We start from the raw sequence: 18,321 nt of genomic DNA, 5'->3' as shown, positions 1-18,321 counted from the left end.
AGTTCCTCTTCACTTTCCGCCATAAGCGTGGTGTCATCTGCATATCTGAGGTTATTGATGTTTCTCCCGACAGTCTTGACTCCAGCTTGTGTTTCTTCCAGTCCAGTGTTTCTCATGATGTACTCTGCATATAAGTTAAATAAACAGGGTGACAATATACAAACTTGACGTACTCCTTTTCCTATTTGGAACCAGTCTGTTGTTCCATGTCCAGTTCTAACTCTTGCTTCCTGACCTGCATACAAATTTCTCAAGAGACAGATCAGGTGGTCTGGTATTTCTATCTCTTTCAGAATGTTCCAAAGTTTATTGTGATCCACACAGTCAAAGGCTTTGGCATAGTCAATAAAGCAGAAATAGATGCTTTTCTGAAACTCTCTTGCTTTTTCCATGATCCAGCAGATGTTGGCAATTTGATCTCTGGTTCCTTTTCCTTTTCTAAAACCAGCTTGAACATCAGGAATTTCATGGTTCACATATTGCTAAAGCCTGGCTTGGAGAATTTTGAGCATTACTTTACTAGCCTGTGAGATGAGTGCCATTGTGTGGTAGTTTGAGCATTCTTTGGCATTGCCTTTCTTTGGGATTGGAAAAAAACCTGGCCTTTTCCAGTCCTGTGTCCACTACTGAGTTTTCCAAATTTGCTGGCATATTGAGTGCAGCACTTTCACAGCATCAACCTTCAGGGTTTGGAATAGCTCAACTGGAAATCCATCACCTCCACTAGCTTTGTTCATAGTGATGCTTTCTAAGGCCCATTTGACTTCACATTCCAGGATGTCTGGCTCTAGGTCAGTGATCACACCATCGTGATTATCTGGGTCATGAAGATCTTTTTTGTACAGTTCTTCTGTGTATTCTTACCATCTCTTCTTAATATCTTCTGCTTCTGTTATGTCTGTACCCTTTCTGTCCTTTATCGAGCCCATCTTTGCATGAAGTGTTCCTTTGGTATCTCTGATTTTCTTGAAGAGATCTCTAGTCTTTCCCATTCTGTTGTTTTCCTCTATTTCTTTGCATTCATCTCTGAAGAAGGCTTTCTTATCTCTTCTTGCTATTCTTTGGAACTTTGCATTCAGATGTTTACATCTTTCATTTTCTCCTTTGTTTTCGCTTCTCTTCTTTTCAGAGGTATTTTTAAGGCTCCCCAGACAGCCATTTTGCTTTTTTGCATTTCCTTTCCATGGGAATGGTCTTGATCCCTGTCTCCTGTACAATGTCATGAACCTCATTCCATAGCTCATCAGGCACTCTATCTATCAGATCTAGGCCCTTAAATCTATTTCTCACTTCCACTGTATAATCATAAGCGATTTGATTTAGGTCATAACTGAATGGTCGAGTGGTTTTCCCTACTTTCTTTAAGTTAAGTCTGAATTTGGCAATAAGGAGTTCATGGTCTGAGCCACAGTCAGCTCCTGGTCTTGTTTTTGTGGACTGTATAGAGCTTCTCTATCTTTGGCTGCAAAGAATATAATCAATCTGATTTCAGTGTTGACCATCTGGTGATGTCCAAGTATAGAGTCTTCTCTTGTGTTGTTGGAAGAGGGTGTTTGTTATGACCAGTGCATTTTCTTGGCAAAACTCTATCAGTCTTTGCCCTGCTTCATTCCGTATTCCAAGGCCAAATTTGCCTGTTACTCCAGGTGTTTCTTGACTTCCTACTTTTGCATTCTAGTCCCCTATAATTAAAAGGACATCTTTTTTGGGTGTTAGTTCTAAAAGGTCTTGTAGATCTTCATAGAACCATTCAACTTCAGCTTCTTCAGCATTGCTGGTTGGGGCATAGACTTGGATTACTGTGATATTGAATGGTTTGCCTTGGAAACGAACAGAGATCATTCTGTCATTTTTGAGATTTCATCCAAGTACTGCATTTCAGACTCTTTTGTTGATCATGATGGCCCCTCCATTTCTTCTGAGGGATTCCTGCCCACAGTAGTAGATATAATGGTCATCTGAGTTAAATTCACCCATTCCCGTCCATTTCAGTTCGCTGAATCCTAGAATGTCGAAATTCAGTCTTGCCATCTCTTGTTTGACCACTTCAATTTGCCTTGATTCATGGACCTGACATTTCAGGTTCCTATGCAATTTTGCTCTTTACAGCATCGGACCTTACTTCTATCACCAGTCACATCCACTGCTGGGTATTCTTTTTGCTTTGGCTTCATACCTTCATTCTTTCTGGAGTTATTTCTCCACTGATCTCCAGTAGCGTATTGGGCACCTACTGCCCTGGGGAGTTTCTCTTTCAGTATCCTATCATTTTGCCTTTTCATACTGTTCATGGGGTTCTCAAGGCAAGAATACTGAAGTGGCTTGCCATTCCCTTCTCCAGTGGACCACATTCTGTCAGATCTCTCCACCATGACCCGCCCATCTTGGGTTGCCCCACGGGCATGGCTTAGTTTCATTGAGTTAGACAAGGCTGTGATCCTAGTGTGATTAGATTGACTAGTTTTCTGTGAGTATGGTTTCAGTGTGTTTGCCCTCTGATGCTCTCTTGCAACACCTACCGTCTTTCTTTGGTTTCTCTTACCTTGGGCATGGGGTATCTCTCCATGGCTGCTCCAGCAAAGCTCAGCCATTGCTCCTTACCTTGGACGAGGGGTATCTCCTCACCGCTGCCCTTCCTGACCTTCAACGTGGAATAGCTCCTCTAGGCCCTCCTGCCCCCGCGCAGCCAAGGCTCCTTGGATGTGGGGTTCGTCCTCCCGGCCACTGCCCCTGGCCTCGGGCTTAGGGGCATGGGGTAGCTTCTCCCGGCCGCCGCCCCTGACCTTGGACGCGGGGTAGCTCCTCTTGGCCGTGCTTAGCATGCCGGTCGCAGTTGCCTGGGCTTAATATTTTTAAAATATTTTTGTTCTCTTTCAGTTGGTGTTGGGATTGGGAGATAAGTTACTTGTGGATTTTCAACTTATGAGAGTATTCAAATATCAGTACAATGTTAACTTAAATACATAAACTGAATGGGGTAGAAAAATCACTTTCAAAAATTTGTTTTGAAAGTAAGCAGTTTTAAAATACAAATGAATATTTAAAAATGTAGCAATAGTTATCAAATACTATACTAATTAATTCTTTACATTTCCATTTATTTATCACAACAACCTATGATTTAGATACCATTATTTTCATCATTTTATAAGTGGAAAAATCAAGGATCATGAAGATTAAGTAAGCTAAACATGAATGTAAAGCAAGTTATAAAGATTTTATCATATAAGCTGGTGCACTTCGAATTCAGTCTTCAGAAAACAATGTTTTCCCCAATATATCAGAGAATCTAAATTAAGAAAATTAAGAGCAACGTAACTGGAACAAATTTAATTATAATATAACAATTTTTGATATTTATTAAAGATTTAACATTATTCTAGACATTTGAGCAGGTAGTATACTTATTATGGGGCTTCCACGGTGACTCAATGGTAAGGCATCCACCTGCAATGCAGGAGACCATCTACAATGAAGGAGACATGGGTTTGACCCCAGGTTAGGAAGATCCCCTGGAGAAGGAAACCCACTCCAGTATTGTGGCCTCAGAAATCCCATGGACAGAGCAGCCTGGAGGGCTACAGTCCATGATCACAATCAGTTGGACACAACTTAGAGACTAAACCACCATAGTTATCATGGCTATTATTTATTTGAATTCTTAAAGATATTTTTGAGATGAAAGTAAAATTATGATTGTTATGCTTTGGGGTAATTAATTTTGTGGTGTTTTGAAATATGCTGTCAGTAAAAAACAATGAATTTTCATGGAAGGACTCATAAGGGTTTAGGCAATATTTATGTTTCTAATAGCAATTTCAAGTCAAATATATGGAAAACAAAATTTAATTCTATAAAGCTATAGAGATGTTATATTAGTCATACAATTTATTTAAAAAGAATATAATTTATAGTAATTTCCTATAATTTATACAACAAATATGTGAAAATTTTAATGCAAATAGCTGTCAGAAAAGACTGCTTTTTCAGAACTTATAATTAGAGTTTCAACAATTTTGACATTATAATGTAACTAGGTGCAAATTTTTTTGCTTAGTTTATAAAGAAATCTTATAATGTGTCTTTCACTTAATTACATAGACTATGTGCATTAAAATGTAAGTCTACAGGTATTCATGAGAAAATGTAATGCAAAATCAGCATTAATCAAAGTGCTGCAATATGGGCTATTAAATAAATAATGAATATTTTCTGACTATTAAAAAAGATAGCTTAATGGTGCATTTTTTGGCATTGGAAACATGTTTACTAAATATTCTCAAGTAAAAAAAAGAAACTGATGCACAATGACCACATGCCTTATATGCGATGTCTATATTTGTATTGTATATGAAAAGTTGATTAATAATTATGATCATATCCCTGTCATATAGTAAATACCAGTCTCTGTTGATAACATGGTCACCTAATTTCTGATCCACAGAAATGTAGCTTATCCACAATTGTAATGTTTTCTGTTATAATCATAAGTTATGTGTAAATACTAACTATAATATTACAAAAAATACTGAAGTGAACATTATTAGGCAACAAACTTGATCATTAAAAGTACTTGTTCTGTTTTAACAATGGGAAATGGTTGATTTTCTCTAATATTAAAGAATGCAACTACTGATAGTAATATGTATTTAATCAAGGCTGCATTTGCTTTAAAAGTAGATTTTCTAATAAAAGAAGGCTAAATAGGCATTTCTCCAAAGAAGACATACAGGTGGCTAACAAACACATGAAAAGATGCTCAACATCACTCATTATCAGAGAAATGCAAATCAAAACCACAGTGAGGTACCATTTCACGCCAGTCAGAATGGCTGCAATCCAAAAGTCTATAAGCAATAAATACTGGATAGGGTGTGGAGAAAAGGGAACCATCTTACACTGTTGGTGGGAATGCAAACTAGTACAGCCACTAGGGAGAACAGTGTGGAGATTCCTTAAAAAACTGGAAATAAAACTGCCTTATGACCCAGCAATCCCACTGCTGGGCATACACACCAAGGAAACCAGAATTGAAAGAGACATGTGTACTCCCAGTGTTCATCTCAGCACTGTTTATAATAGCCAGGACATGGAAGCAACCTAAATGTTAGTCCATCAGCAGATGAATGGATAAGAAAGCTTTGGTACATATACACAATGGAGTATTACTCAGCCATTAAAAAGAATATATTTGCATCAGTTCTAATGAGGTGGATGAAACTGGAGCCGATTATACAGAGTGAAGTAAGCAAGAAAGAAAAACACCAATACAGTATACTAATGCATATATATGGAATTTAGAAAGATGGTAATGATAACCCTGTATGCGAGACAGCAAAAGAGACTCAGATGTATAGAACAGTCTTTTGGACTCTGTGGGAGAGGGAGATGGTGAGATGATTTGGGAGAATGACATTGTAATATGTGTAATATCATATATGAAATGAATCGCCAGTCCAGGTTTGATGCAGGATACAGGGTGCTTGGGGCTGGTGCACTGGGATGACCCAGAGGGATGGTTTGGGGAGGGAGGTGGGAGGGGGGTTCAGGATTGGGAACATGTGTACACCTGTGGCAGATTCATGGTGATGTATGGAAAAACCAATACAATATTGTAAAGTAATTAGCCTCTAATTAAAATAAATACATTTAAATTAAAAAAAAAATGTTTTAGACCTTTTGTTCTTCTTTTGTTTTTTATAAGAGCCAGAAGTGAAACCTCTTGGTCATTGCCCTGAGTAGGACCCATAGCTGTGTGTGCTTCCATCACTCCCACCGAGTGCTGCTCATCCCACATCACCTTGGGAGGTGGCGGTGTCCTTAGGTAAACATCTGGAAAATTTTCATTCTCTTTTTAATTTTTTATTGTGTATTACTGACAACAAATGAAAAACAAAAACAACAAATATGACATATCAGATCAGTCGCTCAGTCATGACCAACTATTGCGACCCCATGAATCGCAGCATGCCAGGCCTCCCTGTCCATCACCAACTCCCGGAGTTCACTCAGACTCACGTCCTTCAGGTCAGTGATGCCATCCAGCCATCTCATCCTCTGTCGTCCCCTTCTCCTCCTGCCCCCAATCCCTCCCAGCATCAGAGTCTTTTCCAATGAGTCAACTCTTCGCATGAGGTGGCCAAAGTACTGGAGTTTCAGCTTTAGCATCATTCCTTCCAAAGAAATCCCAGGGCTGAACTCCTTCAGAATGGACTGGTTGGATCTCCTTGCAGTCCAAGGAACTCTCAAGAGTCTTCTCCAACACCACAGTTCAAAAGCATCAGTTTTTCAGTGCTCAGCCTTCTTCACAATCCAACTCTCACATCCATATGTGACCACAGGAAAAACCATAGCCTTGACTAGATGAACCTTTGTTGGCAAAGTAGTGTCTCTGCTTTTGAATATGCTATCTAGGTTGGTCATAACTTTCCTTCCAAGGAGTAAGCACCTTTTAATTTCATGGCTGCAGTCACCATCTGTAGTGATTTTGGAGCCCAGAAAAATAAAGTCTGACACTGTTTCCACTGTTTCCCCATCTATTTTCCATGAAGTGATGGGACCAGATGCTATGATCTTCATTTTCTGAATGTTGAGCTTTAAGCCAACATTCCCTCTCCACTTTCACCTTCATCAAGAGGCTTTTTAGTTCCTCTTCACTTTCTGCCATAAGGGTGGTGTCATCTGCATATCTGAGGTTATTGATATTTCTCCCAGCAATCATGACTCCAGTTTGTGATTCTTCCAGTCCAGTGTTTCTCATGATGTACTCTGCATATAAGTTAAATAAACAGGGTGACAATATTCAGCCTTGACGTACTCCTTTTCCTATTTGGAACCAGTCTGTTGTTCCATGTCCAGTTCTAACTGTTGCTTCCTGACCTGCATACAGGTTACTCAAGAGGCAGGTCAGGTGGTCTGGTATTCCCATCTCTTTCAGAATTGTCCACAGTTTATTGTGATCCACACAGTCAAAGGCTTTGGCATAGTCAATAAAGCAGAAATATATGCTTTTCTGGAACTCTCTTGCTTTTTCCATGATCCAGCGGACGTTGGCAATTTGATCTCTGGTTCCTCTGCCTTTTCTAAAACCAGCTTGAACATCAGGAAGTTCACGGTTCACATATTGCTGAAGCCTGGCTTGGAGAATTTTGAGCATTACTTTACCAGCGTGTGAGATGAGTGAAATTGTGTGGTAGTTTGAACATTCTTTGGCATTGCCTTTCTTTGGGATTGGAATGAAAACTGACCTTTTCCAGTCCTGTGACCACTGCTGAGTTTTCCAATTTGCTGGCATATTGAGTGCAGCACTTTCACAGCATCATGTTTGAGGAATTGAAGTAGCTCAACTGGAAATCCATCACCTCCACTATCTTTGTTCATAGTGATGCTTTCTAAAACCCACTTGACTTCACATTCCAGGATGTCTGGCTCTAGGTCAGTGATCACACCATCATGATTTTCTCGGTCGTGAAGATCTTTTTTGTACAGTTCTTCTATGTATTCCTGCCATCTCTTCTTAATATCTTCTGCTTCTGTTAGGTCTGTCTTTTATCGAGCCCATCTTTGCATGAAATGTTCCCTTGGTATCTCTGATTTTCTTGAAGAGATCCCTGGTCTTTCCCATTCTGTTGTTTTCCTCTATTTCTTTGCATTGATCGCTGAAGAAGCCTTTCTTATGTCTCCTTGCTATTCTTTGGAACTCTGTATTCAGATGTTTATATCTTTCCTTTTCTCCTTTGCTTATTGCTTCTCTTCTTTTCACAGCTATTTGTAAGGCCTCCCCAGACAGCCATTTTGCTTTTTTGCATTTCTTTTCCATGGGGATGGTCTTGATCCCTGTCTCCTGTACAATGTCCCGAACCTCATTCCATAGTTCATCAGGCACTCTATCTATCAGATCTAGGCCCTTAAATCTATTTCTCACTTCCACTGTATAATCATAAGGGATTTGATTTAGGGTGGTCCACTGGAGAAGGATGGCAAACCACTTCAGTATTTTTGCCTTGAGAACCCCATGAACAGTATGAAAAGGCAAAATGATAGGATACTGAACGAGAAACTCCCCAGGGCAGTAGGTGCCCAATATGCTACTCGAGATCAGTGGAGAAATAACTCCAGAAAGAATGAAGGGATGGAGCCAAAGCAAAAACAATACCCAGCTGTGGATGTGACTGGTGATAGAGGCAAGGTCCGATGCATAAAGAGCAATATTGCATAGGAACCTGGAATGTCAGGTCCATGAATCAAGGCAAATAGGAAGTGGTCAAACAAGAGATGGCAAGACTGAATTTCGACATTCTAGGAATCAGCGAACTGAAATGGACTGGAATGGGTGAATTTAACTCAGATGACCATTATATCTACTACTGCGGGCAGGAATCCCTCAGAAGAAATGGAGTGGCCATCATGGTCAACAAAAGAGTCTGAAATGCAGTACTTGAATGCAATCTCAAAAACGACAGAATGATCTCTGTTCATTTCCAAGGCAAACCATTCAATTTCACAGTCTGTGCCCCAACCAGTAACGCTGAAGAAGCTGACGTTGAACGGTTCTATGAAGACCTACAAGACCTTTTAGAACAAACACCCAAAAAAGATGTCCTTTTCATTATAGGGGACTGGAATGCAGAAGTAGGAAGTCAAGAAACACCTGGAGTAACAGGCAAATTTGGCCTTGGAATACGGAATGAAGCAGGGCAAAGACTGATAGAGTTTTGCCAAGAAAATGCACTGGTCATAACAAACACCCTCTTCCAACAACACAAGAGAAGACTCTGTACATGGACATCCCCAGATGGTCAACACTGAAATCAGATTGATTATATTCTTTGCAGCCAAAGATGGAGAAGCTCTATACAGTCCGCAAAAACAAGACCAGGAGGGAGGAGCCAAGATGGCGGAGGAGTAGGACGGGGAGAACACTTTCTCCCCCACAAATTCATCAAAAGAGCATTTAAACGTCGAGTAAATTCCACAAAACAACTTCTGAATGCCGGCAGAGGACATCAGGCACCCAGAAAAGCAGCCCAACTCTTCGAAAGGAGGTAGGAAAAAATATAAAAGACAAAAAAAGAGACAAAAGAGGGAGGGACGGAGTTCCGTCCCGGGAAGGGAGTCTTAAAAAGAGAGAAGTTTCCAAACACCAGGAAACCCTCTCACTGCCGAATCTGTGCCGAGCTTTGGAAGAACAGAGGGCAACATAAAAGGGAGGGGATAAAAAAAATAAACAATTAAAAATCGCGGATTGTGAGCCCTACGGTATCTCCCCCAGCGGAGAAGCAGCGCAGACGCCTGCACAAGGCATTAGCAAGCGGGGGCTGGGCAGGGAAGTGCGGCGCGGGCTGTGTCCCTTAGAGTAAGAATCGGGCCCGAATGTCCTGAGCGCTATCTGAGCGAAATAATTTGGGCTAACAAACCAGACTGTGGGATATCTACCACGCGAAAAGCCAGCCCTAACCTAAGACACCGCCAGGCCCGCGCACAGAACAAAGGACTGAACAGAGATAGCCGGTTGCAGACCTTCCCCCTCCGGTGACAGGCAGCCAGAGCCGGAGGGGGGACATCCCAGCCCCAGAGAGACACTATCTATAAAACTGTAAGTAGGCTTCTTTGCTAACTAAAACTTCTTGGGGGTCTGGATGGTCAACATCTGCCTGAGAAGGTGCGCCGGTTTTACACCCAGATAACCGAGTGGCGGGGAGGCGATAAGTCGCAGCATTGGCGCCCGCCAAACACATCACCTGAGCTGCTCGGATCTGGGAAGAACACAAAACGCAGGCTCAACCGAGTCTGCGCCTCTGAGGACTACCGGAGTGCCTGAACCTGAGCGGCTTGGACCTGGGAGGTCAGCCCAGGGCCGGCCTCTGATTGTTCCCGGCGGAACAACCTAGAGCCCAAGCAGTGTGGGCAGGGAGGCTACACGCGCCGTGAGTGGGGGCAGACCCAGTGTGGCTGAGGCACTGCGAGCGCACGCCAGTGTTATCTGTTTGCAGCATCCCTCCCTCCCTCCCCACAGCGCGGCTGAACAAGTGAGCCTAAATTAAAAAAAAAAAAAAAAAAAATAGTGTCCTCAACCAACCCCTTTGTGTCAGGGCGGGAACCAGACACTGAAGAGACCAGCAAACAGAAGAAGCTATAACAGAGGGAAACGCCTTGGAAGCTACAGGCCATAGATTAAAACCCTGTGGTTACTACGGATTACATAGGAAGGGGCCTATAGATCTTGAGAAATATAAGTCGGACTAAGGAACTGCCAAAAATGAACTGAACCCACAATACTCACAACAAAACCAGAGAAAGACCTAGATATATTTTTACTATTTTTACGATCAATCTTTCTTTCTTTTTTTTTAATTAAAAAATAAAAAAAAAATTTAAGTCCTCTATTGTCCTTTAATTTTCACTTTTATAACTATTACTTTGCAAAAAAAAAAAAAAAAAAAGACCCTATTTTTTTTTTTTTCTTCAGCAAACTTCATATATATATTTTATAATTTTTTGACCATGGTTTTTTTTTTTTTTTCTTTTTTCTTTTTCTTCTTTTCTTTAACATTGTATTTTTGAAATTCCAAACTCTACTCTAGATTTTTAATTTTAGCCTTTTGATATATGTTATCAATTTTGTACCTATAGTTTTTTTCATAATTTCTGTGACTTTTTTTTTCCTCTGTTTCTTTCTCTTCTTCTTTTATATAACATCGTATATCTGCAATTCCAAACTCTACTCAAGATTTTTAATTTATGCTCTTTGGTATGTGATATCAATTTTTTACCTGTATTTTCTTTATAATTTTTGCGACATTGTTTTTGTTGGTTTGTTTGTTTTCTCTCTTTATTTTTCTTCTTCTTCTTCTTTTTTTTTTTTTTTTTAACGTATTTTTGAAATTCCAAACTCTACTCTAGATTTTTAATTTTTGCTTTTTGGTATTAGTTATCAATTTTGTACCTGTAGTTTCTTTATTACTTTCACGACCTTGTTTGTTTTTCTTTGTTCTTTTTTTCTCTCTTTCTTTTCCTTCTTCTTTTCATTAACATCGCATTTTTGAAATTCCAAACTCTACTCTAGATTTCTAATTTTTGTTTTTATGTATTTGTTACCAATTTTATACCTTTAAGAACCCAATCTTCAGGACCCATTTTTCACTAGTGTACGAGATTACTGGCTTGACTGCTCTCTCTCCCTTTGGACTCTCCACTTTCTCCACCAGGTCACTTGTATCTCCTCCCTAACCCCTCTCTACTCTACCCAACTCTGTGAATTTCTGTGTGTTCCAGACGGTGGAGAACACTTAAGGAACTGATTACTGGCTGGATCTGTCTCCCTCCTTTTCATTTCCCCCTTTTATCCTTCTGGCCACCTCTGTCTCCTGCCTCCTTCTTCTCTTCCCTGTATAACTCCGTGAACATCTCTGAGCGGTCCAGTTGTGGAGTGCACATAAGGAAGTGACTACTGGCTAGCCCACTCTCTCCACTATTGATTCCACCTCATCTCATTTGGGTCACCTCTAACTCCCTCCTCCCTCTTCTCTTCTCCACGTAACGCTGTGAACCTCTCTGAGTCACCCTCACAGTAGAGAAACTTTTCATCTTTAACATAGATGTTTTATCAGTGGTGCTGTATAGAAGGAGAAGTTTTGAAACTACTGTAAAATTAAGACCGATAACTGGAAGTAGGAGGCTTAAGTCCAAACCCTGACTCCAGGGAACTCCTGACTCCAAGTAACATTAATTGACAGGAGCTCATCAAACGCCTCCATACCGACACTGAAACCAAGCACCACACAAGGGCCAACAAGTTCCAGGGAAAGACATAACAAGCAAATACTCCAGCAACAAAGGAACACAGCCCTGAGCTTCAAGATACAGGCTGCCCAAAGTCACCCCAAAACCATAGACATCTCATAAGTCATTACTGGACATCTCATTACACTCCAGAGAGAAGAAATACAGCTCCATCCACCAGAACATCGACACAAGCTTCCCTAACCAGGAAACCTTGACAAGCCACCTGTACAAACCCACACACAGTGAGGAAACGCCACAATAAAGAGAACTCTACAAACTGCCAAAATACAGAAAGGACACCCCAAACTCAGCAATTTAAACAAGATGAAGAGACAGAGGAATACCCAGCAGATAAAGGAACAGGATAAATGCCCACCAAACCAAACAAAAGAGGAAGAGATAGGGAATCTACCTGATAAAGAATTCCGAATAATGATAGTGAAATTGATCCAAAATCTTGAAATTAAAATGGAATCACAGATAAATAGCCTGGAGGCAAGGATTGAGAAGATGCAAGAAAGGTTTAACAAGGACTTAGAAGAAATAAAAAAGAGTCAATATATAATGAATAATGCAATAAGTGAAATTAAAAACACTCTGGAGGCAACAAATAGTAGAATAACAGAGGCAGAAGACAGGATTAGTGAATTAGAAGATAGAATGGTAGAAATAAATGAATCAGAGAGGATAAAAGAAGAACGAATTAAAAGAAATGAGGACAATCTCAGAGACCTCCAAGAAAATATTAAACGCTACAACATTCGAATCATAGGGATCCCAGAAGAAGAAGACAAAAAGAAAGACCATGAGAAAATACTTGAGGAGATAATAGTTGAAAACTTCCCTAAAATGGGGAAGGAAATAATCACCCAAGTCCAAGAAACCCAGAGAGTCCCAAACAGGATAAACTCAAGGCGAAACACCCCAAGACACATAGTAATCAAATTAACAAAGATCAAACACAAAGAACAAATATTAAAAGCAGCAAGGGAAAAATAACACACAAGGGAATTCCCATAAGGATAACAGCTGATCTTTCAATAGAAACTCTTCAAGCCAGGAGGGAATGGCAAGACATACTTAAAATGATGAAAGAAAATAACCTAGAGCCCAGATTATTGTACCCAGCAAGGATCTCATTCAAGTATGAAGGAGAAATCAAAAGCTTTTCAGACAAGCAAAAGCTGAGAGAATTCTGCACCACCAAACCAGCTCTCCAACAAATACTAAAGGATATTCTCTAGACAGGAAACACAAAAATGGTGTATAAATTCGAACCCAAAACAATAAAGTAAATGGCAACGGGGTCATACTTATCAGTAATTACCTTAAACGTAAATGGGTTGAATGCCCCAACCAAAAGACAAAGACTGGCTGAATGGATACAAAAACAAGACCCCTGCATATGTTGTCTACAAGAGACCCACCTCAAAACAGGGGACACATACAGACTGAAAGTGAAGGGCTGGAAAAAGATTTTCCATGTGAATAGGGACCAAAAGAAAGCAGGAGTAGCAATACTTATATCAGATAAAATAGACTTTAAAACAAAGGCTGTGAAAAGAGACAAAGATGGTCACTACATAATGATCAAAGGATCAATCCAAGAAGAAGATATAACAATTATAAATATATATGCACCCAACACGGGAGCACCGCAGTATGTAAGACAAATGCTAACAAGTATGAAAGAAGAAATTAACAATAACACAATAATAGTGGGAGACTTTAATACCCCACTCACACCTATGGATAGATCAACTAAACAGAAAATTAACAAGGAAACACAAACTTTAAACGATACAATAGACCAGTTAGACCTAATTGATATCTATAGGACATTTCATCCCAAAACAATGAATTTCACCTTCTTCTCAAGCGCACATGGAACCTTCTCCAGGATAGATCACATCCTGGGCCATAAAGCTAGCCTTGGTAAATTCAAAAAAATAGAAATCATTCCAAGCATCTTTTCTGATCACAATGCAGTAAGATTAGATCTCAATTACAGGAGAAAAACTATTAAAAAATCCAACATATGGAGGCTGAACAACACGCTGCTGAATAACCAACAAATCAAAAAAGAAATCAAAATTTGCATAGAAACGAATGAAAATGAAAACACAACAACCCAAAACCTGTGGGACACGGTAAAAGCAGTCCTAAGGGGAAAGTTCATAGCAATACAGGCACACCTCAAGAAACAAGAAAAAAGTCAAATAAATAACCTAACTCTACACCTAAAGCAACTAGAAAAGGAAGAAATGAAGAACCCCAGGGTTAGTAGAAGGAAAGAAATCTTAAAAATTAGAGCAGAAATAAATGCAAAAGAAACAAAAGAGACCATAGCAAAAATCAACAAAACCAAAAGCTGGTTCTTTGAAAGGATAAATAAAATTGACAAACCATTAGCCAGACTCATCAAGAAACAAAGGGAGAAAAATCAAATCAATAAAATTAGAAATGAAAATGGAGAGATCACAACAGACAACACAGAAATACAAAGGATCATAAGAGACTACTATCAACAATTATATGCCAATAAAATGGACAACGAGGAAGAAATGGACAAATTCTTAGAAAAGTACAACTTTCCAAAACTCGATCAGGAAGAAATAGAAAATCTTAACAGACCCATCACAAGCACGGAAATTGAAACTGTAATAAAAAATCTTCCAGCAAACAAAAGCCCAGGTCCAGATGGCTTCACAGCTGAATTCTACCAAAAATTTAGAGAAGAGCTAACACCTATCCTGCTCAAACTCTTCCAGAAAATTGCAGAGGAAGGTAAGCTTCCAAACTCATTCTATGAGGCCACCATCACCCTAATACCAAAACCTGACAAAGATCCCACAAAAAAAGAAAACTACAGGCCAATATCACTGATGAACATAGACGCAAAAATCCTTAACAAAATTCTAGCAATCAGAATCCAACAACACATTAAAAAGATCATACACCATGACCAAGTGGGCTTTATCCCAGGGATGCAAGGATTCTTCAATATCTGCAAATCAATCAATGTAATACACCACATTAACAAATTGAAAAATAAAAACCATATGATTATCTCAATAGATGCAGAGAAAGCCTTTGACAAAATTCAACATCCATTTATGATAAAAACTCTCCAGAAAGCAGGAAGAGAAGGAACATACCTCAACATAATCAAAGCTATATATGACAAACCCACAGCAAACATTATCCTCAATGGTGAAAAATTGAAAGCATTTCCTCTAAAGTCAGGAACAAGACAAGGGTGCCCACTTTCACCATTACTATTCAACATAGTTTTGGAAGTTTTGGCCACAGCAATCAGAGCAGAAAAAGAAATAAAAGGACTCCAAATTGGAAAAGAAGAAGTAAAGCTCTCACTGTTTGCAGATGACATGATCCTCTACATAGAAAACCCTAAAGACTCCACCAGAAAATTACTAGAACTAATCAATGACTATAGTAAAGTTGCAGGATATAAAATCAACACACAGAAATCCCTTGCATTCCTATACACTAATAATGAGCAAACAGAAAAAGAAATTAAGGAAACAATTCCATTCACCATTGCAACAGAAAGAATAAAATACTTAGGAATATATCTACCTAAAGAATCTAAAGACCTATATATAGAAAACTATAAAACACTGGTGAAAGAAATCAAAGAGGACACTAACAGATGGAGAAATATACCATGTTCATGGATTGGAAGAATCAATGTAGTGAAAATGAGTATACTACCCAAAGCAATCTATAGATTCAATGCAATCCCTATCAAGCTACCAACAGCATTCTTCACAGAGCTAGAACAAATAATTTCACAATTTGTATGGAAAAACAAAAAACCTCGAATAGCCAAAGCGATCTTGAGAAAGAAGAATGGAACTGGAGGAATCAACCTACCTGACTTCAGGCTCTACTACAAAGCCACAGTTATCAAGACAGTATGGTACTGGCACAAAGACAGAAATATTGATCAATGGAACAAAATAGAAAGCCCAGAGATAAATCCACGCACATATGGACACCTTATCTTTGACAAAGGAGGCAAGAATATACAATGGATTAAAGACAATCTCTTTAACAAGTGGTGCTGGGAACTCTGGTCAACCACTTGTAAAAGAATGCAACTAGAACACTTTCTAACACCATACACAAAAATAAACTCAAAATGGATTAAAGATCTCAATGTAAGACCAGAAACTATAAAACTCCTAGAGGAGAACATAGGCAAAACACTCTCTGACATACATCACAGCAGGATCCTCTATGACCCACCTCCCAGAATATTGGAAATAAAAGCAAAAATAAACAAATGGGACCTAATTAACCTTAAAAGCTTCTGCACATCAAAGGAAACTATTAGCAAGGTGAAAAGACAGCCTTCAGAATGGGAGAAGATAATAGCAAATGAAGCAACTGACAAACAACTAATCTCGAGAATATACAAGCAACTCCTACAGCTCAACTCCAGAAAAATAAATGACCCAATCAAAAAATGGGCCAAAGAACTAAATAGACATTTCTCCAAAGAAGACATACAGATGGCTAACAAACACATGAAAAGATGCTCAACATCACTCATTATCAGAGAAATGCAAATCAAAACCACTATGAGGTACCATTTCACACCAGTCAGAATGGCTGTGATCCAAAAGTCTACAAGTAATAAATGCTGGAGAGGGTGTGGAGAAAAGGGAACCCTCTTACACTGTTGGTGGGAATGCAAACTAGTACAGCCACTATGGAGAACAGTGTGGAGATTCCTTAAAAAACTGGAAATAGACATGCCTTATGATCCAGCAATCCCACTGCTGGGCATACACACTGAGAAAACCAGAAGGGAAAGAGACACAAGTACCCCAATGTTCATCGCAGCACTGTTTATAATAGCCAGGACATGGAAGCAACCTAGATGTCCATCAGCAGATGAATGGATAAGAAAGCTGTGGTACATATATACAATGGAGTATTACTCAGCCATTAAAAAGAATACATTTGAATCAGTTCTAATGAGGTGGATGAAACTGGAGCCTATTATACAGAGTGAAGTAAGCCAGAAAGAAAAACACCAATACAGTATACTAACGCATATATATGGAATTTAGAAAGATGGTAACAATAACCCTGTGTACGAGACAGCAAAAGAGACACTGATGTATAGAACAGTCCTATGGACTCTGTGGGAGAGGGAGAGGGTGGGAAGATTTGGGAGAATGGCATTGAAACATGTAAAATATCATGTATGAAATGAGTTGCCAGTCCAGGTTCGATGCATGATACTGGATGCTTGGGGCTGGTGCACTGGGACGACCCAGAGGGATGGAATGGGGAGGGAGGAGGGAGGAGGGTTCAGGATGGGGAACACATGTATACCTGTGGCGGATTCATTTTGATATTTGGCAAATCTAATACAGTTATGTTAAGTTTAAAAATAAAATAAAATTTAAAAAAAAAATGTAAAAAAATATATAAAAAAAAAAAAAAAAAAAAAAAAACAAGACCAGGAGCTGACTGTGGCTCAGACCATGAACTCCTTATTGCCAAATTCAGACTTAACTTAAAGAAAGTAGGGAAATCCACTAGACCATTCAGGTATGACCTAAATGCACATTCACCTACTACTAATTTTATCAAATTATATCATATGGTTAACTCCTTTCATTTTAAGAAGTAAATATACAGTTATTTCAATTTTTGGTGTTTTCTATTTTTCCAGTCTTACTGGTGATTTTTTTTTTTTTTGCTGCTTTTAAAATCAAGCAAAATTTACTAATCCCTTCAAAAACACCAATGCTCAACCAGATATAGCATCTGCTATATTACCTTGTGCATACCACACTAAGGAGAACATTTATTAGCATATTATTCTCTAAATTGGTCTATGAAACTGATTAACGTTATATTTTTCTGATTCAGGGGTCAGAACTAGCATAATCCTGCAGGTAAACAAAAGGGGAAATTTGTGCACTAAGGTTGACTCCTTAGAGCACAGAGTTTAATCTATTAAATTGTACCAAGATCATGCTTCCTACAGTATATCAAGCGGGAATTGAATCTTGGTAACAAAAGTTGTTGAACTTAAAACTCTTAGGTACTCTAATTTGAAGGCAGTTTCAAATTGTCTTATGATTTCTCTGATGATTTTAATGAAAATATACAAATGTTAAAAAAAAAAAAAACTGTTACTATTTTGTCAAATTTTGTTTTTGCCAAATTTTTTCTCTGCTTCCTTCAGGGGACCCAATTCAGATTATGTTAGACTCTAACTTTGTCCAACATTTCTAACCTGCTTTTCTATTTTTTTTTAACCTTCAATTTAAACAAAAATCTTATTTTTGTATTTTCTGTTTTTTAAAATTTTGATGATTTATATTTGTCTAGAAAATCATTTCATTCTCTTTCAGTTTCCTCCCATCCCCATTCTCTGCCTGTATATTGGTAATTTTGGAAGTCAGGTTGCTATTTTAGCTTTTTGAAACCTAAGAGCTAGTTTTTAGATTTTTGTACATTTTAATTAATAATTTTGGGTTTTGTGTTCTA

The sequence above is a fragment of the Bubalus kerabau genome, chromosome 12, assembly GCF_029407905.1.
Source record: "Bubalus kerabau isolate K-KA32 ecotype Philippines breed swamp buffalo chromosome 12, PCC_UOA_SB_1v2, whole genome shotgun sequence".
Taxonomy (NCBI): domain Eukaryota; kingdom Metazoa; phylum Chordata; class Mammalia; order Artiodactyla; family Bovidae; genus Bubalus; species Bubalus kerabau.
This window is presented reverse-complemented; position numbering follows the sequence as displayed.